This window comes from Macaca fascicularis, chromosome 16, assembly GCF_037993035.2.
Source record: "Macaca fascicularis isolate 582-1 chromosome 16, T2T-MFA8v1.1".
NCBI lineage: Eukaryota > Metazoa > Chordata > Mammalia > Primates > Cercopithecidae > Macaca > Macaca fascicularis.
The window spans coordinates 61,394,677-61,417,579 of record NC_088390.1 but is presented as its reverse complement, the minus strand read 5'-3'; the positions used below and the strand labels follow the sequence as shown (position 1 = coordinate 61,417,579).

The 22,903-nt window shown below is 55.4% G+C and overlaps 1 protein-coding gene across 3 annotated transcripts in view; it reads right to left on the bottom strand.

The window, feature by feature from the left end:
- Window positions 1-20,858, bottom strand: part of RARA (retinoic acid receptor alpha) — a 48,979-nt gene extending 28,121 nt beyond the window's left edge. The window contains exon 1 of one of the 3 annotated variants that reach the window (XM_005584091.4): window positions 20,752-20,858. The gene's annotated coding sequence lies outside the window, so the exon portion shown is untranslated. Of the gene's footprint in view, window positions 1-3,665; window positions 3,749-11,648; window positions 11,853-20,751 lie in introns of those variants that run through there. The other 2 variants (XM_005584092.4, XM_065531537.1) reach the window with 2 other exon arrangements.
- Window positions 20,859-22,903: the final 2,045 nt, after the last annotated feature.

Sequence of the window (22,903 nt, the reverse complement as noted above, 5' to 3'; positions counted from 1 at the left end):
CTTCTGACTGCAGAAGCAAAACACATAAAGTGGGATGGCAGGTGGGCAGAAGATGAAAGGGCAGATGCCCCCTTCACCAGTGTGAATAGACATCCACACCCTGTTTGAACAGCTAGCACCAGAGGATATACACAGATAATACCATGGGGTAGACAGAGAGACGGAGATGAACCCAGAGATTCCACAACACAGTGAGACAGACAGGCAGCAACAAGAGCAAAGAGAGAGAACACAAATAACATATCCGCAAGAGGACAAGAGGATGTTTCAAATCCATTTTGGGTATAGGTTATACATAAATACATATGCATGTATTTATATATGAAAAATACATATATGAAAGACAAAAGAAAAGAGACAGACAAAAAGAAACATGGCCAATCAAAAGCACATTGAAGCTGGGGGTGGTGGCTCACGCCTGTAATCCCACCACTTTGGGAGGCTGGGGCAGGTAGATCACCTGAGTCAGGAGTTCAAGACCAGCCTGGCCAACATAACAAAACCCTGTCTCTACTAAAAATACAAAAGTTAGCCGGGTGCAGTGGCTCACACCTATAATCCCAGCACTTTGGGAGGCTGAGGCAGGGGGATCACCTGAGGTCAGGAGTTTGAGACCAGTCTGGCCAACATGGTAAAACCCCATCTCTACTAAAAAATACAAAAATCTACTAAAAAATTATCCAGGCATGGTGGCGGGCGCCTGTAATTCCAGCTAATTGGGAGGGTGAAGCAGGAGAATCGCTTGAACCAGGGAGGCGGAGGTTGCAGTGAGCCGAGATCACACCACTGCATTCCAGCATGGGTAACAGAGCAAGACTCTGTCTCAAAAAAAAAAAAAAAAAATACAAATACAAAAGTTATCCAGGCGTGGTGGCACATGCCTATAATCCCAGCTACTCAGGAGGCTGAGGCACGAGAATTGCTTGAACCCAGGAGGCAATGAGCCGAGACTGCACCACTGAACTTCAGCCTGGGCAACAGCGTAAGACTCCATCTCAAAAAAAAAAAAAAAAAAAAAAAAGCACAATGAGATACCACTTCATACCCACTAGGCTAGCTCTAATAAGAAAGACAGATAATAACAAGTACTGGCGAGGATGTGGAGAAATTTGAATCCTCATATATTGCTGGTAGGAATGTAAAATAGAATAGCTGTTTTGGAAAACAGTTTGGCAGTTCCTCAAAAGGTTAAACACAGCGGTAGCGTATGACCCAGCAATTCTACTCCTAGGTATCTACCCAAGAGATATGACAACGTAAGTCCACAAAAAGACTTACACATGAACATTCACAGCAGCGTTATTCCTAATAGTCAAAAAGTGGAACCAACCCAAAAGTCCATCAACTGATGAATAAATAAAATGTTGTATGTCCCTACAACGGAATATTATTCTGCCAAAAAAAAGAATGAAGTACTGATACTATGATGTGGATATTCCTTGAAAACATTATGCCAGTTACAAAGACCATATATTGTAGGATTCCATTTATATGAAATGTCCAGGATAGGCACATTCATAGAGACAGAAAGCAGACTTGTGGTTACCAGGGGCTGGGGCGTGGATTTGAGGAAGATGGGAAGTGACTTGCTGGTATGGGGGCTCTTTTTGGGGTAATGAAAATGTTCTAAAATTGATTGTGGTGGTAGTTTCACAATTCTGAATATACTAAAACCACTGAATGGGTAAATTTTATGGTATGTGAATTATATCTCAATAAAGCTGTTTTAAAAAGAAGAGGGAAGAAAGGAAAGAAACAGGGCCACGGAGACTCAAAATAAGGACTGTCCCTTTCCAACACCCCTTGCCACTCCACCCCAAGCTCAGGCTACAGTAGGTTCCAGGCTCTGAGCTCCAGACTCCAGCCTCAAACCTGGAGTCCAGGGGACAAGGACATGGCCAGCATTTGGTTGAAGACCAGGCCTGGGAAGGGGGAGTTCCTGCCAAGGCCACTGTGGAAGAGGCCAGGACTTCTGGCCCAGCTGAGCCAGCCAGCCTGTGTGGACCTGAGGGAGAGAGGGCAGGAGGAGACAGGTACCGGGCTAGGGAGGGGAGGCTGCCCCAGGAGTAAAATCTGGACCTTGCTAATGACCACGAGTTTTACTGTTACTCATTATGACAACCATAGGGCCTCTCTCCTCACTCCTGAATAAAGACCCCCTTCCTACCCCAGGCCCCTGCCAATTCCCTCCTAGGCTGAGGCTGACAGAGCTGATGTCAGAGGAACAGGGGCCCCACCCACTGGACCAGCTGCCGCCCTGGCCCCCTCCCAACTCCTGTGGGGCCCCACACAACGGGAACTGGAGCTGGGGGAGCTATGCAAGGGAAGAAGAGGCTGGCGGAACCTCATCAGTTCCTATAGTTGGACCCTCACACACAAATACACATACAAACTCATGCATGCAGGTCTACAGAAAACATCTGGGTGGCAAGAACATGCCTGCAGCCCCAGCCTGTGTGTGTGCAGGCATGCATGTGAGGAGAGGGAACCTGGAGATACCATCTCTCCACACCTGGGCTCTACCACACAGTGAACACAGCTCAGAAACTGCATGCATGGGCCCCAGCACACAGCTCCCCAAAGACACAACCACAGCCCCACAGTCTCCCAGACTGTATATTCTTCGGACCTCATACAGCCAGGGTGGCCCTTGTACCTGCTGCTTCTGCCAAAAGATGCTCTGAGGTCCTCCCTGTGGGCCCAGCCCATGCACCAGGTCCACAAACACTCAGGTGAATTCACAGCCACACAGAGGCCTGCCTCTCTCAAGGTGAGGCCCAAGGGGCAGCTAACCCAAAGTGAGGCCTCCATAAGCCAGGCTGAGGCCCAGAATGCCATCCAGATCCCAGGCATCCGGACCCAGCCTTTGGGGATTGGGAGGTCAGTTCAGTCAGTCCAGCCTGGACCCTCTGGAACCCACTCTTGCTCCCAGAGAAGAGAAAACCACAGCCACATTAACTCTGCCCCTGAGGAGTTTGAAATTGAACCAAACTTCAATCCCCACTACCCCCACCTCACCCCTCAGCCCACCACCCACACACACTACAGGGCAAGGCTGGAAGGCCTCCCCAGACCCCATCAGAGCCTCTAAAAAGCCTAACCCAGCTCTGCCTGCAAACTTCAGTGCAAATTTACTCAGCTCCCTGGGGAGGTCCTTGAGCTGCAGGACAGACTGAAGGTCACAGAAATGGGCCAAGGGCCAGACAGACCAGAGAACAGGGATGGGCAAGGGCAGGGATGACCAGGGTGGGCCTGAAAGGGCACAGGCTCTGCCTCAGAAGGTCCTTCAGGAGCTATGACCCTCAGAGAGACACCTGGGCCCCAGCCCCTGACACCCCAGCAGGGGAGAAGGCCTCGGCAGAGAATCGAAACCAGTACCAAAGAGAGGGAAAACAAACTACCCACATCCAACCTCCACCCTATGCCAGCCACCTCCACTGCCCACGGGCACCCTCCCCTGAAAGAGAGAAAACCACAGGCCCACACCTCCAATATACCGAGCCTAGCCTAAGCACAGCAGAAAAAGGAGTAGGGGGCTGGAGCACCTGCAACCAGCCCCACACCCCTGCCCACTGGGGCCGCTCTCACCCTCAGAAGGTGCCAGGATCCCTTCCCCAGCATCAGCGTGCCTAGCTGCCCACACGTTACACCCCAGAGTCACACACCTAGAGAAAAAGGTGAGAGCTTTCTGAGCCACGAAGATGGGAGAAAGAACCAGAAGTCGGAAGGGTCAAATCTCAGCTCTGCCACTCTGGGTGACCTTACGCAAGTCTCTTAACCTCTCTAAGCAACTGTTTACTCGCCTGTGAACTGTCTACCTCAACAACAAGCTGTGCGATTTCAGACAGGAAGTCCTGGAAAGCACCCAGCCGAGAGCTTGGCACAGGGGAGGCCCGGGCAACTGGAGCCCTCCATCCCCACACCTCTTGCCACCACCTTGGTGCCCCTCAGCACTTGGCCTGCTGTCCCTTGCCTCACCCCACCCAGGGCAACATCTGTTGACAGGGCCAGGAGGGAGAGTTACCCATTTCCCAGGGCCTGCTTCCCTCAGACGGACCAGAGGGATGTGGAGAAAGGGATATTCGGGGTATGGGTGGAGGCCTGACCACAACCCTTTCCAAATTCCCTTCTTTCATTTCACAAACCAAAAAAGGGAAACCTTTGGATTTGAGGAGGGGAGAAGGGGAAGAGAAATATACCATTTCCTCCCCTATACTCAGGACAGAGAAGCAGGGGACCCCAAACCCAGCTGGGCCTGGCCCCAGCCTCCCTTCCTCATTCATTCTCTCTGTTCTCCAGGCTCCCCCGAAACAATGGTTCCCAAGAAATAGAGGTCAGGCAGTCTCAGAGGGGCTGAGAGAAGGGGAAAAGGATTGGGGAGCTTAAAAGAAGGGGAGACTGGGGGTTTCCTAAGCATTCTAGACAGTTAGTGAATCATATGCAAATGACACCCAGAGCTCAAGCTCAACTCGGGCAGGAGGGACTCCAGCCCTGGCAGAAACAAAGCCCTGCCGCCTTTGGACCCCTATCCCGCCAGGAGCTGGCCAAGCAGGCAGAACAGGGTAGATTCTAAACTAGAACCATTTACAAACTTTCCAGGAAAACACACTCCCATACATACAAAGCCACAACCTCTCCCCTCCCCAGCGCTTCTCATATCTGCAGACAGGGGTTGGGGAGCAGCAATGACTACTCGCCGCTTTTTCAAGGGTCTCCTCTGGCCAAGGCTCTCACCCCTCTCCTCCCTGGCAAGCCTACAATCCAGCCATTCGGGTCCTCTGTTTCCTGTCTGTTCACCAGGGTCTGGGCTGCAGGAAGCCCGGTTAGCCAAGCCTCATTATATTTTTTATTTTTTATATTTTATTTATTTATGTATTTATTTTGAGATGGAGTCTCACCCTGTCACCCAGGCTGGAGTGCAATGGCACAATCTCGGCTCACTGCAACCTCTGTCTCCCTGGTTCAAGGGATTCTCCTGCCTCAGCCTTCCAAGTAGCTGGGATTACAGGCACCCGCCACCATGCCCAGCTAATTTTTGTATGTTTAGTAGAGACGGGGTTTCACCATGTTCGCCAGGCTGGTCTCAAACTCTTGACCTTGTGATCCGCCCACCTTGGCCTCCCAAAGTGCTGGGATTATAGGCGTGAGCCACCGTGCCCAGCCAGCCCAGCCTCATTTTAAAAGAGGCTACCCTAGGAGGGCTGGAGAAGGATCACCTGGGGGTGGCTGGGATAGCTGGAGGGTGCCTCTTCCCCACCAACCCCACAGAACCCCAGGCCAGCCTTGCTAGAGCTAGGACTGGTTTGAAAATCTGCCCTAGTCGGTGCAGGCCATAAGCATGTCCTCCTGGGAGTCAGGGGAAGGAAGAAGCCCAGTATCTCACTTCCGGGTGCTACCACTGCCCACTGCCTCAAGACACAGTGCCTTGTCCCAAAAGAATAGGTCCAGTGTCTCCAGAGCTTGTATAACTCAGCCCAGGGTTATTCCCCAGCTACAGAGAGCTGCAGGACCCCACAGGCCATAATCTCACTAGTGACTGGATACCAGGCAGGAAGGGCGACTGGACAATCCAAGCTCAGGGCAGTCCAGGTTTTAGGAGGAGGAAGTGGGGGTCTCTGCTGGTCAGGGTAGTGCTCCCAACTCCTCCATCCCCAGGGGCTATACCCCAGATCCCCCGGGGGACATGCTCAGGACCTCTGAAGCCCAGGGTGTCTGAGACGTCCACCTAGAACCAGAACTGAAGCCTCCCTACTCCAAGCAGCGAGTAGGTGAAAGGGCAGGGGGTAATTCAGGCCTCAAGAAGAGGGACCCACCCACAGGGAAGGAAAAAAAATGGGAAGAGGAAGAGATGAGCCTACCGAGGCCACAGCCAGACCACAGAAATGTGTGGACCATACACAGGCAGCTCTGTCGGGTGAGGGACCAAAGGGGCACAGACAAAAGGGGACCCCCTAGCTTGGAAACCACCGACCTCACATCCAGCCTGGCACGGGGCTTTCCCCACCCTCACCTTGGCAGCTGTCCCCCTCACCACTACCTCCTCTCCACGGTACCAAGCAGGAAACACAGTACTCTCACAATGGGGGGACAGTTTACAGAGAAACAGGCAGGGCCAGGGTGGGCAGATCGCCTGCAGCAGCCCCCGCCCCTCCCCTCAGCTCAGCCCAACCCTGAAACTGCCATATTCTGAGTCCCAGGGCAAACTGCCAGCTGGACTAGATGGTACCAGCCCCCTCTCAGCATCCCACCCTGGGGACCCACGCTGCAGGGAATCCAGGAATACACCCCCCCAGTCCTGCCTCAGGATATCCTTTTGGCTCTGACCCCAGACCAGGCCTGAGTCAGACTGTGCCCTGCCCCATAGCCCCCCTCCGACCCATTGACCACCCCCCCCCAGCAACTTCCTACTCCACACCCGCCTACTCAAGTTGGGGCTAGAACTAGGGGGAATCTCTTCCCCTCTCCATCCCCAGCTGAACAGGGAAGCCCCCAGTGGGGTAGGGATAATAGGTCACAGAGCCCCATGGCCTTCCCTTAGAGAAGAGGGCCTGCCGGACAAGGGAGAAGCGGGTGCAGGCTGTGTGTGTAGGGGAAGGCATAGTCTGCAGAGCCCCCACCTCCCCAGCCCCAAACACACGCAACCTGGGACCCTGCCCCAGAGCCCCTTGACTCTCCAGCCTGGAGTCCAGGAAGCCACAGAAACGCCCTGGGGAAGGTGGTTTCCATCGGAACACAGGATGGGAGCAGGCTCCATAACTGTGTATGAGGACAGATAGGGAGCACAGAGGTTTCCTGAATGGGCATCTCTATGAGCGAGAGGAACCCTGGCCAGAGTGGACAAGGGCTGCAAAATCAGTCAGACTCACAAAGTCACAGCCAGATGCGGTCACAGTCTCCCCAGCACTCAGTCTGAGTAGGTGGCAGTGACTCCTCCCCACAGACAGAAGTCTGGGGGGTCCTGGGGAATCTGGAGCATCAGAGACCACACACACTCAGCCTGAAAGGACCCCCCAGTCAAGTCCCCCAAGTACCCCCCTAGCCTAGCAGGGAAGGGTAGCTCCTTCCCCACAAGAACCAGGGCTAGTGCCCATGGCAGACATCACCATGGCAACCAACAACAAACATCCCAGGAACCACAGTGGGACAGGAAGTGACAGCCACGTGACAGGAAGACATTTTTTTTCTCAGTGTTGGGGGGTGATGAAGATTGTTTGCAGCCCCTGGGGAATCAGCTGTCCCCAGGTTTCTCCTACCTGGAGCTGGAGGGAAGGGGGACCACTAGGAAGGAGGCCAACCCCCCCTTGCTCTGCACAGTGGATCACAGGACTGACAGGGCTCTCCCTCCTGCCTGCCACTCATGGGTTCCCCCCTTAACCCCCCTCTTTTCCACTTCCTGCCGTGACTGGAGATCAGAGAACTCCCCACCGCAGCTTCCCCTTCTCAAGTCTCGATTCCTGGGCTGAAGGTTTCACTGTGGGGTGAGGGACAGAGGGAAGGAGGGCTGAGGACCTGCAGTAGGACCCAGGGGACAGAGGCTCCGGGGAAAGGGCCAGGATAAAGCCACTCCAAGGTAGGTGTGTACACACAGACACACAGCGAGTGGGTCACAGTGACACCGCCTGCAGGGTACAATGACACATGGAGACTGCCTGACCTCAAGTAACTCTGGGGGGAGAGGGAACAGCCAGAGGACCCAGCCCCGGCGTGCCCCATTCTTGCCCTGTCCTGAGCCTCCACGTTCATCTCCGGCATCTACTGGCCTCCAGGCAAGCAAGGTCCCACTGTGCCCAGCCCCTGCCACCTCTCCCCTGCCGCCTCTTCCCTGCCACCTCTCCCCTGCCTTTTGTGCTGAGGAATCCCCCTCACTGCTCCAAGGTGCCTGCCCAGACGAGGGCACCTTGGCTGAAGGTGGGGGAATGGAACCTCCCTCCACCCCCCTCCCCTTCTCTGCAGATGTCCCAGACTATATTTAGCCCAAACCGGGCGGCCAGCCAGACCCAGACTCCCCACTGGCCCAGAGCTGAGCTCCCAGTTTTTAGGCAATTAAAACATTAACAGAGAACCACCCCCATCTACACACCCCCACACCCCCAGTCCTGCCAGGGCAGCACAGCTCTGAAAACTTGAAGGAAGGCAGCCCAGCTCTGCAGCCACAGATGGGGGTGGGGGTCATCGGGCAGGACAGGGGCATCATCCATAAGACCAGGTTGACACTTGGCGTGGCGAAGGGGAAGCCTTTCCTTGTTCCGGCAGAAGGGAAAGGCATATCCAGTTGGGGGGGTGGAGTTGCCTAGCTGCAGAAATTACACCTGTCATTCTGCAGCCCCCTCCCAGGCAAGCTCCAGTTATAGGGCTGGGGTTGGCAACAGGTGCGGGCCAGCCTGGCAGCAGCCTAATCCCCCCACTGGCTCCCCAGGCTGACAGTGGTGCCTAGAGGTCCAGCAGTGGCCCTTTGGGGCAGGATGTTAAGTAGGAGGAGGTGTCACTGGCCAGAGGGGTGGGCAGCCCATGGCCCTTCCGTAAGAGCTGGCCCTCATGATGTGTGCTGGAGGGTCTAGGGAAGCCAGGGAAAACGTAGTTCCATAGCACCTATTTCATTTCCCCATGATGCCAGGTGGGCGGGCTAGAGTGTGGGAGGTCTGTCTGCCTGCCTCTTCCTCCTCCTCCTCCTCTCCAAATTCCAGGAACAGGCAAGGGAGGCTCCAGTTGTGGGGAGAGAGGGAGAGCAAGCAGGCGGTCCCAGCTAGGGGGGAGCGAGGGGAGGGCGGGACTGGAGCGGGAGGCAAGATCCAGACGAAGCAAGAGACACCCACACCCGAGACACCCACACCCGAGCCAGACTGGGGACAGACACACCAACGCTGACACATTCTCACACTAGGCCAGGTCCCCACATGCTGCCCACCCTGTGGGGACACCCAGACACCCTTAGCCAATTCTGCCAATTCTCAGAATACTCCATGGACACACACGGAGATCCAGGCCCTGCCCCTCACCGCGCATCCCCCCACAAACCGTGTGGGCTCCAGACAGCAGCCAGAGGGTGGAGAGGGGAGTAGAGGGAGGAAAGACAGCAGGCGTCAGGGAGAATGTGCAGCCCTGGGAGCCGGGGTATCAGTTGCCATACTCCTTTCCCAAAACCCAGTAAGTCAAGACAACCATGGTCATCTTGCCAGGGGCCCTGCCAGCTTCCCACACTCCCAAAACTACCAACACAAGATGGGGGTGGCTACTGAGCAAGCGGAGATTACCCCGCTTATTTGTCGTAGGGACAGGATTACCATCCCCAGATGCCTATCACCCCAGATCGCAGGCAGTGCTCCCAAATATTAATAGACCCCACAGAGGCCAAAACATACCCACCCCTCCAGCCCAGCCTAAGTCCTATCCGGCTCATGCTTCCAAGAGGACTGGAAACTGGGCATTGGGGTTTGTATTTTGGGACAGGCCCCACCCTCACATCACACAGTTCTGAGGACCATCCCACCTGAGACTGGAGTCTGAGCAAGGAGTGGCCTGGGAGGAAAGGTCCCAGAGGGCAAGAGTCAGCTTCCAAGACTAAATGGTTTAGGGGAAGGGGTGCTCATTAGCTGGGGTCTGGGTGAATGTCCCCAAAACAGAACTGAGGGGCCACTCCGACAATGTCCTCTCCCCCATACTTAGATGGGGTGGCAGGAACCACGTCATGGCACATGTGGGCGACTATGCCCAGCGGGGGAGGCACATGGGCGATCAGGATGGGGCTGCCCACAGCTGGCTTCCTGCCAGGCTGCCTCAAGGTTGGGAGTAGGAAGGGGACTAAAAAGGAGTCCCAGGGTGGCAGCTGGGGCATTTAGGGTCAGACTGAAGGGCTAGAGATTTAGGGGCTATAGGAAGGAGGAGGTGGCCAGGATTAAGCCATTCCAAGCCCAGGATCTTCTCAGAACTGCCACTGCATCTGTGCCACCGTTGTCAGTCTGATGGTGAAACCCCTGCAGTGACACCTCATGTACACTCACTCATACCCTCAAAATCCTTGCAAATCCAAGATCCTCAGCTCCCAAGAGGCTACTCCAGTCTGACCCTCCTGACCTCTCTTTCAGGAAACCACATGGTCCAGACTCCCAGGCAGTACTGATGTCCCAGCTCCTCCTAGCATACCATCTTTCACAGCCACAAACTCCCAGACTCCACAACCACCCCCTCTTCTTCCTCCAGGAAGAAGCATCATACAACCAACTCCAAATATTTTTTCTCTTGTTCCTCCCCCCTAGCCTCATCTCCACCCGCCCCCCCCCCCCCTCGGCCCACTCCAGGGGAAGCCCCAAGGCTCCAAGCCACCCCCACTCCAACCTGGGGCTTCCCCGGCACAGCCTCCTCATCGAGCCCTGTAGGAGAGTTTGGGGCCTGAGGTCCAATTTCCTAGCAAGACCTGGAAGGTCCTTACAGAACCACTTCCCCAAAACAATCTTGCCCTATGAAGACTGCAGACAGGGAAGGGTATAAGAGACATCCCAGAATGTCCTGGCCAGGAAAGTGAGGAGAGGGAGTGTCAAGGGCAGAAGTGATCCTTGGGGTAAGCAGCAGGGCGTGGGGAGTTGGGCGGTGTTCTCAGAAACAATCCTTTCCAAGAATATATACATACACATATGTGCACACAGCCATCAGACAGAAGGCAACCTGGTTACAGAAGACAGAGCCAGAGGGGGCAGGAGGTACCCTTCCAGGCCATCACATTGGGCATCCGATCCAAGACAGGATGGAGGGTGCGGAAGCATCTCCAAGGCTGGGGAGCTCTTCTGTCTGGTTTCCGGATTAGTTGGTCCCCATCCCCACCCTAACACATTGGAGGCCTGTCCTTCGCAAGGAGCAGCCTGACAATAGGGCAGTGCCCAGAGAGAAGATGAGGGGACATAGCCAAGCTCATATCCCAGCCGCCCCCCCAACCCCACAACAGGCTCACACACACATCTGGCCAGCAGCTTCCAAGCCTCGTGGGTGGCACCAGGTCCCAGACACCCTCAGCAGAGCAAAGTCCACCAGTCTATTCCGTCTTTCCCTCACCCCAAAAAGCTCCCACACCCCATGGTGGTACAAGACCCAGGAACACCCCTACATACATACTGCACTGGCTCCTGCACCCAATTCTGAGTGAGTTCCCCTCACTCCACGGGGGACACCAGCTGAGCGGGCCCCGCCCCCGGCCGGCTCCCTCTGGTGGGAGTGGGCCCCCTGGCTGATTCTCCCCAAACCACAGGGCAGCTCAGATAACAGGAGGGAAAAAGAGAGGGGGCTAGTCCGTTGAGCATCCGATCTCTCCCCAAACAGGTTTGAAAGCCTTTTTGTTTTGCTTGTTTTTAAAGAGAAAAAGAGAGAACAGGAGTTCCCAGCGGTGGTTCTGCAACAGCTTGAGCGCGGGGGACACGCGCAGCAGACGGCCACAGACACCTCAAGGCTGCGCGCGAAGACACGGCGCAGGCAGACGCACAGACGGGGCTCCCCCACCCTGGACACGGCGGCAGCGAGTTGGGAAGCCCAGGAAACCCCGGGTTCCGTCGGAAGCCTCCCGGCACCCAGTCCCCTCCCGCAGCGCCAATCTGGGGCAGGACATGGGGCCCCGACGCCTGTGGGAACCAGGGGCTCCCCAAAATCCCCGGGGGAGGAGTTACCTCGCAGCCGGGGACGCAACCCGTTCGGGGTGCCCGCGAGCACAGCGTCTGCCCTAACCCGGCGCCCTGGTGCTGCTCGGCATCAGGGTGCGGGGTCCCGGGAGAGGAGCCGTCCGGGGGGCCGCGGCTCAGGGGCGCGGGGCGACGGCAGCGGCCATAGCGAGTCACGTGCGGAGGCTGAAACTTTACCCGGAGCCCCAGACTGAAGGGGCGGAGGGTACGGAGCAGAGGTGGGGGGAGGCCCTCTCCCTCAGGCCCGCCCCTGCCCGCCCACCGACCAATCATCAGTCAGGGGCGGATCTACAGACTCACGCCCGCCCCCGCCTCTCCTTAATAGACCCCGAGAAGGGCGAGTCTTAAAGGAGCCGCTCCTAGCTGAAGACTAGACCGTGGGAATCCGGGAGAATCCCTCCCTCAGACCCAGAACCGAAGATTCAGAGCGACAGGGGGGGTGAGGTTCTGCGGAAAGAATGAAAATAGCGCTCGGTGGAGAAGACCGCAGCGTGTGGTATCCTACACTCCTTTCCCCCCAACCACACACACACCCACACCTAAACCCGAGAAGTGAGGCGGCGGCGTAACATGGAAGTGAGTGCGGTGACTCCTGCCCTAGCTGTCAAGCCCTTGAATCCTATAATTATAATCCTCTTCCAGGGACCAGCTGGAACTGAGAGCTGTGTGACCTTGACCAAGTCACTTCCCTTCCCTGGATCTTAAGTATCTCAGCTGCAAGAAGTAAAAAAAAAAGAGTCCAGGAGTAGATCTCCCGCAAGTACATCTCTTCTTTCCCCAAACACCTTTCCAGCTCCAGTGGGTCCTAGGAACTCTGGCTCAACCCAACCCCCCAACCCCCCAACCCCCTTAAAGTACTCTTCTCAAAGGGCAAGACTTTTGGATCTTCCAGTAGGGGCGCCCAGGAGCACCCCTCCGTGCTCAAAGACTCAGACTCAAGCTTCTCTCTCCCGAACAAGTCTGGAGAAGCCAGGAAAGCTCTTGTTCATATTCCAACTGGACAGGATCTGAATCACCCTCCATCTGAGAGACCCCAGTCCCCAACACAGTCATGACCCCGCTCCCAGCCTGCTGCTCTGTTTGGGAGGATCCTGTCCCCATCGCTAGCAGTCCACTGGCGAGCTTAGGGGGAAGCAGAATCGCTTAGGGAATACTCCCCTCTCGCCCTGTTCCCAGGCAGAGAAGTGGCCACGAGTGCCCCCACAGAACTTCCCACTGGAAGCGGAAGTGCTGCACTCCCAGGCCTCCAGCCCAGTGAGGAGACTCTCAGCCTGACTCGGTGGCAGAGCTCTCAGACCCACTGGTCCGACGGCGGCCGCCGCTTTACAGAGGAAAGAGAGGCCAAGAGCAGGCACTGGGTTTTGTCTACGGTCGCACCAGTTGCAGAGCCGGGTCTAGAACTGAAGTATCTGATTGTCCCTGGCTTTAGCCCAAGAGCCGTGGTAAGGTAGGACAAGCCAGGATGGCGGGACGCTCTGCCCTGAGGGCCGGCGCACGGGAAACTGCCCCAGCAGTGCTGGGCCGCGCTTCCCCAGGCCCCTTCCCGCCCGCTGGGCCGGAGCTGTCTCCCGCTCCCGTCTGGATTTCCGTCTGCCGGTGCGAACCTCCCGCCCAGCCCCTCCCGCCCTGTCCTGTCCAGATTCATCCGCAAACATGCGCTCAGCCGGCAGGAATGCGCCAATGGCTCCCAGATGTGGACGCCACCGCTTAACCCCTTACCCCCCAGCCGCGCTCCCCCAAGGGCCTTCCAGCCTGAGCCCCGACAACAGCAGGGAGCTCTGCCCAGGTGAGAACCAGCCCAGGACTGGAGTCAGCGCCAGCCCACCCCCAGTGCCCACAGGCATCTCCCAACCTAGATCCTACCGGTCTTCCTTCCTTGAGGCTAGAGGGGAAGGCTCATGGACACAAGAATGCAAACATGCATGCACATAGCTACACTGCCTCCCAAGTGGGACGACCTTCAGGTACACCTGCCATCATAGGGTCAGGCATCCTGGTACAAATGCATTTCCACGTGCACATTCAGGGCAGGGATGTGTACACCCCCGACGCATGTATGCACATCCACGCATGAACAAGTACATTCAAACACATTTGTGCACAGACAAGGGCATGAAGCAGAGGGTGGGGCACACTTCTACACAGGCACAGAAGTAGCCCCATGTGTGGATGAGAGAACAAATTCATACACACAAACCCACCCCCCGCAGGGGTCAGACACTCAAACAAGACCAGCACCCATGTGTACAAACACACAGCATGCACATCTTTGGGGCATTTCCTTCCTGCCCAGGGCAACAAGTACCACCTGTCCAAGGCCCAGCCCTACTCAAGCTTGACTGCAGAAGGCAGGAGAGGTCCCCAGGTGGGGGATCAGGAGTCTTCAATCTGCAGCAGCAGCTGAACTCCAGCTGTGCTGGGCTCATAACAGGGCTTCCACCACCCCCTCCCACCAGGGACCCTGATGCAGAAGGGTACCCAGGGAGCAGCAGGAAACTAGCAGAGAGAGAAAAGCCACATGCTCAGGGGCGCCTCACTCTTTAGGAAGGACACTCCTTGGGGCCTACTATTTCCCTGCACACAGGAGATAGGCTGGGGGAGGAGCCTGAGCCACTGGTTTCCCAAGAAAAGGATCCCTCTTCAAACTAGAGGAAGCGAAGGAAGAGTCTGGACAGGTACCAAGGCCAGTGGCAGTTCTCAGTAGTCAAAAAAGATAAAATATAGCTCTGAGACACCCTAGGAGGGCCCACACTTCTAGTACAACAAGGCTGTCCTTTACAGCCTGTGGAAACTCCTGAAGAACAGCATTAAGTGATAGTCCAAAGAGAGGATGAGAAGCAATTGGCCCTCCAAGACCACCAGGATGGTGCGGGAGTTTGTTGGAACCAGCTCCAGCTGACTCCTCTTCCCCTCCCAAGCCTCCTAGCTCATCCCAAAAGCAGCTCCTCCCACAAGTACCTTAATAGTCCCACTCCATTTGATTCTCACAGTCCTGAAGGGGCAGGCTCCTGTTGCCATTGTACAGATGAGAAAACTGAGGCTCAAAAAGAAAATTGCCTTCCTCAAGGTCATACAGCTTGTCAATAGCAGGGCTGGGATTCAAACCCAGGCCAGGTATGGTGGCTCACACCTTTAATCCTAGCACTTTGGGAGGCCAAGATGGGACAGTTGCTTGAGTCCAGGAGTTCAAGACCTGTCTGGGCAACATAGCAAGACCCTGTCTCTTTTTTGTTAAAAAAAATATATATATATATCCCAATCAATGTTCCCTCCTCAACTCTCCCTTCCCCTACTTACTCTAAATCAAATATCTATCACTCCACTCTGTGCCCTGCTACCTCTTCCTTCACCCCTCAGTGGATCACAAGGGAGAAGCGCCATCCTTGCCTGGCTCTGCAGGTTTATGGGTGGGGCCGGGACATGCCAGAGGGAGATCGGAGAAGACACTGGGGGCAGCACACATAGCCCTCCACCCCCACCAAAACGTGGTGCCCACCTGCCTAGCAGGCATGGCTGGGTGACTCAGCTGCATCCGGGGGAGATGCCAGGGCAGTGACTCACCTACCGAGAAGAGCTGAGCCTGGCACCTTGCCAGCCCCAGGACAGAAGTGACTTAGTCACCACCGAGACTGTGATGCCCAGCAGGCACGGCCCAAGGATTGGAGACAGGGGCAGACTGTCCCTCCGTGGTTACATGCGCCCCCTGGTGAAGAATGGGCCTCAGCATTTTGGGGCCAGCAATGTCTGTGCCAGCCCCTGCCCCCTCACCACTGCCCACCCCCACCACACCAGGCCCTGCTCCAGTGCCAACAAGTTTTGTGAGACCCCTGGGCTGCCCTGCCCCCACTGCAGCCTGCCCATCACTCACCACCCACTCTCCCACCTGCCCCACCTCCTCCTGCCACCCAAGTTGTACCCAGGCTGTGAGTCTCCTTTAACATGTCCTGGCAAAACTCCCTGCCCCCACAGCCCCTCTCACCCTCTCCCCCCATACACACATGCACTCATACACACTTCTGCCAGCCTTGTTTCTGCCAGCAGCTGCTGAAGTTGTTGAGCAGGAGGGAAATTGGGAGGGTGGGGTGCAGGGATTGAGTTACCAGAGCTGATGGGGTGGGCTGTCACCCAATCCCTTCCCCAGCTAGTCTCCACCCCCACCCCACCCCTCTACCCACAGTCTCCCTCACCCACCTGCCTCCCTCCCCACCTCTGGCTGGCAGCCTACTGCCCTTTAAGCCCCTCCACCTAAGCTAGAAAATAAATGTTCAAGAGTATTTGTCATGCTAAGACCAGCCCAGTATATGAGAGAGAGAGAATGAGACAGAGACGAACAGAAAGAGTAATTCCTGTGCTCAGTGCTCTGGCTACAACCACTAAATATGTGTATGTTGAGCCAGAAGGGGGCTGAGCAACTCCACAAGTCCCAGAAGAGTTGGTGGGGCCCAAGGGGAGTTGACAGGCTAAACAGCCTCAATCCATTTGCACTATTGATTTCTCACACACCACAGTAGGCCTGATGGGGGGCATGATAAATCAGCCCCCCAGAGACACAGAAACTGAGTGGAGAGAAGGGGAGGGGCTCCTACAATACAAATGGTGGTGCACCATGACCTGCTTGGTGCATTGGGGGTGGGCAGCAGAGGAATAGGAGATGTTGAGTGGCATGAGGCAGGGTAGGGGAGAGGGAGAGGGTGTAATGCCTGTCTGGAACACCTCCTTCCAGCTGGGTCTGAACTAATTTGAAGGAAGAACGTGGGGGACAGATGCACCATGTGTGGCTACACAGGCAGGGCCTTGAACAACCCCAGGGGGTGCCATTCGCATCATAATCTATGGAATGGTTCCCCCTGCAGCTGTGCAACATGGTGGCCCTTGGGGAGAGCCTAAGGCAGAAGACAGAAAGCAGACTGAATTCTGAGGGACCACAATTCTCCACTACGTTTTCTCCCTATATACACCCCAACTTGCCCCAACTTTCCCTGCCTCCAGGCCTCAGAGGGGGCCCCCTTCTGACTAGTGATCAGAAGCCAGTAGTAATCTTCCCACTCCTCAACCCTGCTCCCTTTTTTTGCTGGGGAGATTGGCAAACAGCCACCATGACCCACAGGTCCTGGGCAGGGTAGGAAGAGGGCTCACAAAGGGCTCTAGGAAGTCTGGACGTCCCTTCTGTAAGGTGTCTCCTAGCCCCACAGCTCACCAGCCTGTGAGCCTGCTGGAGCCTGTCCAGTATCTCCATTCACACCAGTGGCCACAGGCCACCCAAACAAACCCAACTCTGACCTCCTTCCAGCCTGGACACAGACTCTCTCCACATGGAGACTTATAAACAAACCAAGCTGGGATTTACAGAGACCCTGCACAAACAAGCAGAGGGGAAAATGGACCAGGTGTGCCTGGCTCATGGTCCTCCTTGCTGCAGTAGGGGAAGGAAGCACACTGAGGTGTAGTGAGGAACCATGACAACAGAAAAATGGTGCAAAGGGAGGGCCTAGGTTCAGGTCTCAACACAGCCAGTGACTGATTGAGTGTCCTCTCTAGGCCTCAGTTTCCTTCTCTGAAAGGGGAAGGGATTGCCTAGGTAGCCCCTAAAACCTCTTCCAGCTCTGAGTCCAGTTGGATAAAGAAAGCCCTGAAGGGTGCCAGGACTCTTCCACCCACTCCAGCCCAGCCCGGCCCATCTACCTGGGTCAGGTCCCTCTGGGTAAGGTCTTGCCCCTGCTCCCCATGCCTCCTTGTTCTGTCTTCTGCCCCTCTGGCCCTTCCTCACACCTCTGCCTGCCTGCTTACCCTCACCTTGGCAAGCCCCTCTGCCTGCCCCGTGCTGCTCTGCACGTCCCTCCTGCCAGGGGACTGACCAACTAAAAATAGTCCCTGCAGCCTTTCTCGCCCACAGCTGCCCAAAGAGCAGGAAACGAGGGGGGCAGGGAGGCCCATGCCCTGCCTTCCCCCAACTAACTCCCAGGTCAGAATCTTGTCCAGCACTCCAGCCTGGGGCTAGTGCCAACTTGGCCATCCTGGGGGCATCCCACACCCCTTCCCTAGGGGGAGGCCTGCCCATAAGTGCCTGCAATCACAGAGCTGCCCCTACCCTGTGGGAGGAGGAGAAAGGAGGCAAGCGGTCTAGAGGGAAACCTTCCCAATTTCTGACAAATCAGTGCCAACCACATTGTGGGCACCCAGAGGGCAGGGCCTGGCTCCACTGACTGGTCTTTTGAGGGCAGGAAGAATTGGCGTGGGGAAGTTTGTGACAGTTTCCTTCATCCTGGCCCAAATGGAGGGAAGACAAAATAGTGCCCCAGCCTCAATTATGTTAGTCCCTTGCTCCCCAAAACCAGGGATTTCGATAGCCACCCCCAGATATCATGGGGAACACAAGCTAAAAAATGAGAGCAGGAGATGTAGGCTTCTGTAAAGACAGAAGCCTGGAGGCAAGAATGGGCCATGCCTGCCAGGCTGGGCATGTGCTGCCCTCAAGCTGAGTCAGAGGCTAGGAGGGAGAAGCTGGGGTGCTACAGTGCCAGAGGCTACTGTGCCCCCACCCCTGTCCCACCTGGGATTTCTGACACCTCCCAGCCCTAGGGGAAGGCCCTCCCCACACAGAAGGAAGGAAACCAGCTAAGCGACTCTCTGGAGCCCTGCAGGGGAGCCCTGCACCACAGGCGGGTGGGAAACCCAGGAGTCCTGGCGCCCAGCCCAGAGAGAGTGAAATACCTTGGAGGGGAGGAAACAGCCCAGATTGAGGCAGACATGTGGCACCCCAGAAGCTCCCAGATGTGACCCACAAGGAGGTACTGGCCAAAGGGTCTAGAGGAGGCAAAGTGAACACATTTCTGAACAAGAAGAGAGAAGAAAGTGGGGCTATGGGAATGGGGTGGCGGGGGTCAGCCTGGCTCATCGCTGTCCTTTCCTCCTTGTCAGAGTCAGAGACACTGACATTAAGGTCATCAAATATCAACCAGGTCCTCAGGACCTTGGTGTGTTTCCTCCTCTCCTAGTCTCCAGACCTCAGCCTGTTCATTCCTGAGCTTCCTCTGGCACCCCTTCCTTGGGGCCAAGCCAAGTAAGAAATCAGCAGGCCCAAGGTGGTGCTCGGGAGGCCGGGGCAGTGCCAGGGGCAGTCCTCATACCATCCTCCCACTGGCTTCCCTCCCGCCTGCTCTTAGCCGCCACACATATCTCAGCTGTCGAATCCGATTAGGGCTCCTGCCCAGTGAGCCGGACAAGGAGGCCACTGGGCAGGGGAGAGAGAGACAAGGACGCCAAGCAGGGATGGCAGAAGGAAGGTGGAGACATGGCTCAGGGGAGCAAGTATGGGGCCCCAGAGGAAGAAATGCCTGGTGGAGAGATCTGTACTCTGTGACCACAGGTGCTCTGGCAACAGCTACAACCTGCATTAGGGGAATTCTGCAGTACCCAGGGCAATAGCCCTGCCTGGTTCCTCCATCCCCCAGATGGGCAAAGGATGGGGGAAGAAAACTGAAGGCAGAGAGATTGACCTAGATTTAGGAAGAGGATTCCATCCTAGATCCCCCCAGCCATTACTACCGTTTGCAGTGAGCTTTATGATACATTCTCTGTATGGTCTTGGTGGCAATGTCCCTGCTTGCTACTGATAGCCATTTTTACAAATGAAGAAACTGAGGCTTAGCAAAGGGGAAGACATATATAAACACACATAGTTAAGTAACCAGGCTAAGTCTCCAGTTCAGTCCTCTGATTCCCAGTCCACTGCTCGCAGTCAGAATCTCTACTTTCCTTCTTGGATCAAGACCAGAGGGAAGTCTGAAGCCACTCCATTATCCACCGTGTCCTCCAAAACCAACCTTTAGGGGACCCAGGGAGTCATGGAAGAATGCAGAGCACACCCCACACCTAGACAGAGCTACCAGATGGGGACATGCCACCCACTCCTACCACACACTGAGAGCTAGAGGAGTTCCCTCAGTGTGACCAGTCTCTTCTATCACCCCCTCCCCAGTCTACTACCCCCAGAAGCAAGATACACACTCACACATGGTAACTCATACAAGATGTACACCCTTCCTGTAAACCCACCAAACCAGAATGACATGCCCTAGATCTTCAGAGAGCAGGGCCTGTCTGCCCACCACAGGAGAGAAAAATAAGCCACTGTAAACAGTAGGTGCCATCTAGCCCTCTCCCAGAGAGCCTGTAGTGGGGCAGAAGCTTGGGGACCTCGTAGCTCTAGAGAAACACCAGGAGCCTGGGATTCTGAAAGCCAAGGAGCTCAGGAAGCTGGCAAGGCTGGGTGACCTCCTCAATCTGGTCTACACTCCCTTCCCTAGCCATCTGGACTGAGCCTGTTCTGGCCTGGGCCACACTCTGGTATCCCTCCCCTTCAATGCATGCAGCCACCTCTATCCAAAGCTTCTAGCTCTTACAACCACATTGTCTCTACACACACACACACACACACACACACACACACACACACACACACGGGTGGGGTGGGGGCTTCTGCAGCAGGTGTTGAGATGTTGACAGCGATGGGGGCTCTAAGCTGAAAGAACTTTCCTAGAGGAAAAGGTCACCAAAATGCTCACAACCTCCACTACCCTCCAGCAAAGCCTTTAGCCACCCAAGTGTGAGATGAACCTGGAAGGGGACATTAGTTCCCCTACAAGGTGAGTAGGGAGTGGGGGCAAAGTCCTGAGTTCTTTGGGCGAGGAAGCAAGAAAGAAATCCCTCGGGGAAAGCTCAGGTCTCTCTCTGGCTCTCTCCTCTGTTACCCCAGCACTTGCCAATTCTCCAGTCTAGGTGAGGTGGGGGAAGGGGTATTAGGCAATACTGCAAAGGAGGGTGCAAGGGCGTGGGGCCTGGGCAGACCTTCCCCCTACTCCCCACTCTTAGCTAGAGACCGGGAACTGCCTCAGGAGGAGGGTGCAGGGGGCTCTGAGCTTTCAGACACCCCACTGTTCCCAGGCTCCCACCTCCCAGGACTACAGTGAGCGACGGGAGAGGAGGGATGGGGAAAGCCAGAACTGGCGAGAGGGAAACGGCTAGATCAGAAGCAGAGGCCAGGGTCAAAGGCGGCCAAAGAAGAATTGGGAAGGGGTGTGCATGGTCCTACCTGCTCAGGTGTGTGCTGGCAGGGGGGCGATGGGGTTCCCAGGAGAACCGGGGAAGCCCTCTCAGCTCGATTCAGGATTCCCCCCTGCTTCTGGGTTAGGCTGCTGCAAGAGGCACGGGTTCCCGTTGGGTCCTAAAGCCCACTCGTCAAGCAGAAGGCTCTCCCCGCCCTCTTCCACTGGGTCAGCCGGCGCAGAGCGGAGGACTGATTGGGAAGAAATAACCCACTGGAAGAAAGATGGGCGTCTGGTCGTCGGCTGGGGACAGGAACAGTTCCCTGTCTCAAATACACAGCATATGGACAACTTGAGGATAGGATGGCATGAAACAGGAGAAAGTAGACATTTCTTCCTGCCTGCCCTGAACAGATGGATTTAGGTTTTGGTGCTGGAGGTGGGGTTAAGATCTCTTTCCCTGCCACTCCTGCTAAGGCATTCGGCTAGAGGTTTTGGGAAGGGAGCATTCGTTTGGTTGGGCGCTCACTTTTGTCCTCTTCCTCATGGACTGCAGGAGTCCCTTCATCCCTCCCAGTTATTCCCAAGTGCCTAGGATGCCATCCAGGGGGAAAAGAAAACAGATTTTCAGCATGTAAAAAGTGCAGGCTCACTTAGATGGCAGCTGGAAACAGGGGGGAAAAGGTAGGACCAATGTATGTGTACCTGGGAATGTGTGGGGTCTGCAAATGTACATATATAGGCAAGAGTATAAACAGGTGGGGTTAGGGAAGGAGAAAAAAACAAAAAAGGACTTTGGGTTACATCTATTACTGGAAATGGTGACTGGCAGTGGAAGAACAGGATGCAGAATCTAGAGGTCAACTAGTGCCCCTACCCAGCCCTTAGTAATGTCCCGAATCTTTATGACCAGAATAAACAAGTTAAAGAGAGAATATTTTCCTAGATACCATTTAGGATAAATCTAGGGGCAGAGGGACTTCAATACAACAGATCAACTTCAAGGTCAGTGATTCGGTTTAGTATAGCCAGTCTTCTCAGTAGCTCAAAAGGGAGAATTCAGGTTTGGTGGGCTACATGGGCAAGAGAAAGGTGGATAAGAATTCTGAAGTTGTGGATTGAGAACATTTTGCAAGGAGAGTTGCACATATCTCTAGCAGCAGAGCAGGGAAAATGTCATCAGGGGAAGGGCCAGAGGAAGTCAGGGACAGACTTGAGGGGAGAGGGCATGGCCTTTGCCTAGAAGGGGAGAAGACACCAGCAATGCCTCCACCTCTTTCTGTCTTGCAGGAAGAACTGAGTAAAGGAGCTGGACTAAGGATGGAAGGCCCCAGGGTGGAGTCCATGGGGTGAGTTTAGGTCAAGCCTTTCACCCTAATGTGCCTCAGTTCTCTCCCAGCTGTTAAACAGGGCTCTTCGTTCTTCCCAGGCAGTTAATGAGTGTTTACAAAAGGGTTTGGAGATCCTCAGATCTCAGCTGGGCCACCACTACAGTTATAAAGTTCAATAAGAGCTGAGTGTTATTTGGGGAGGAGAGAAGTAGGGGAAGAAGAAAACAGACTACTCTCTTACAGACTAAGGATAAAACTAAGCTCAGAGAGAAGCACAAGCCTAGCTGCCACAGGATATCCTTGTGCCCATGGATGGAGGTCACCCCACCCCCCATCAACCACCACCAAAGGCCGGCCTCCAGCTAGCTGTAGGCAGAACTCAGACTAGCAGCTGGTCTTCATTAACTCCAGCTTTTTCACCCCCCACTGTGAACCCACAGCTTCTACAGGCCTAGGCTAGAGGGGGCTGCCCTAGCCCGACCTTGCAGCTGACACTGGGGTGGGGGGCACCGCACCAAAGGCCAAGTTACCAGCTGAAAAGAAAGTCGAAGCAAGAGTCCTTTTTCCCATTGGGAGCAAGAAGAAAGCAGTGTGGGGGTGAGAGGGTGGAGGTGGGGGAATTTAGGGCAAACAGCAGGCAGTGAAGTCAGCTGGATTGAGGCCCAGAAACCCCCACACCCTGGGGCCAAGTCTTACTCTAGCTTTGCTTTCAGCTTAAGTCTTGGCGAGGCCCCAAACTAGGGAAGGCCCTGGTTGCCCCTTTCCGCCTCCCTACCCCCACACTTATTAAATACACATTTTATCTCTCAGCATCTTCATTATCTTAACTGAAGGAGACAAGCAGTGGATGGCGGCAGCAGAGAGCGTC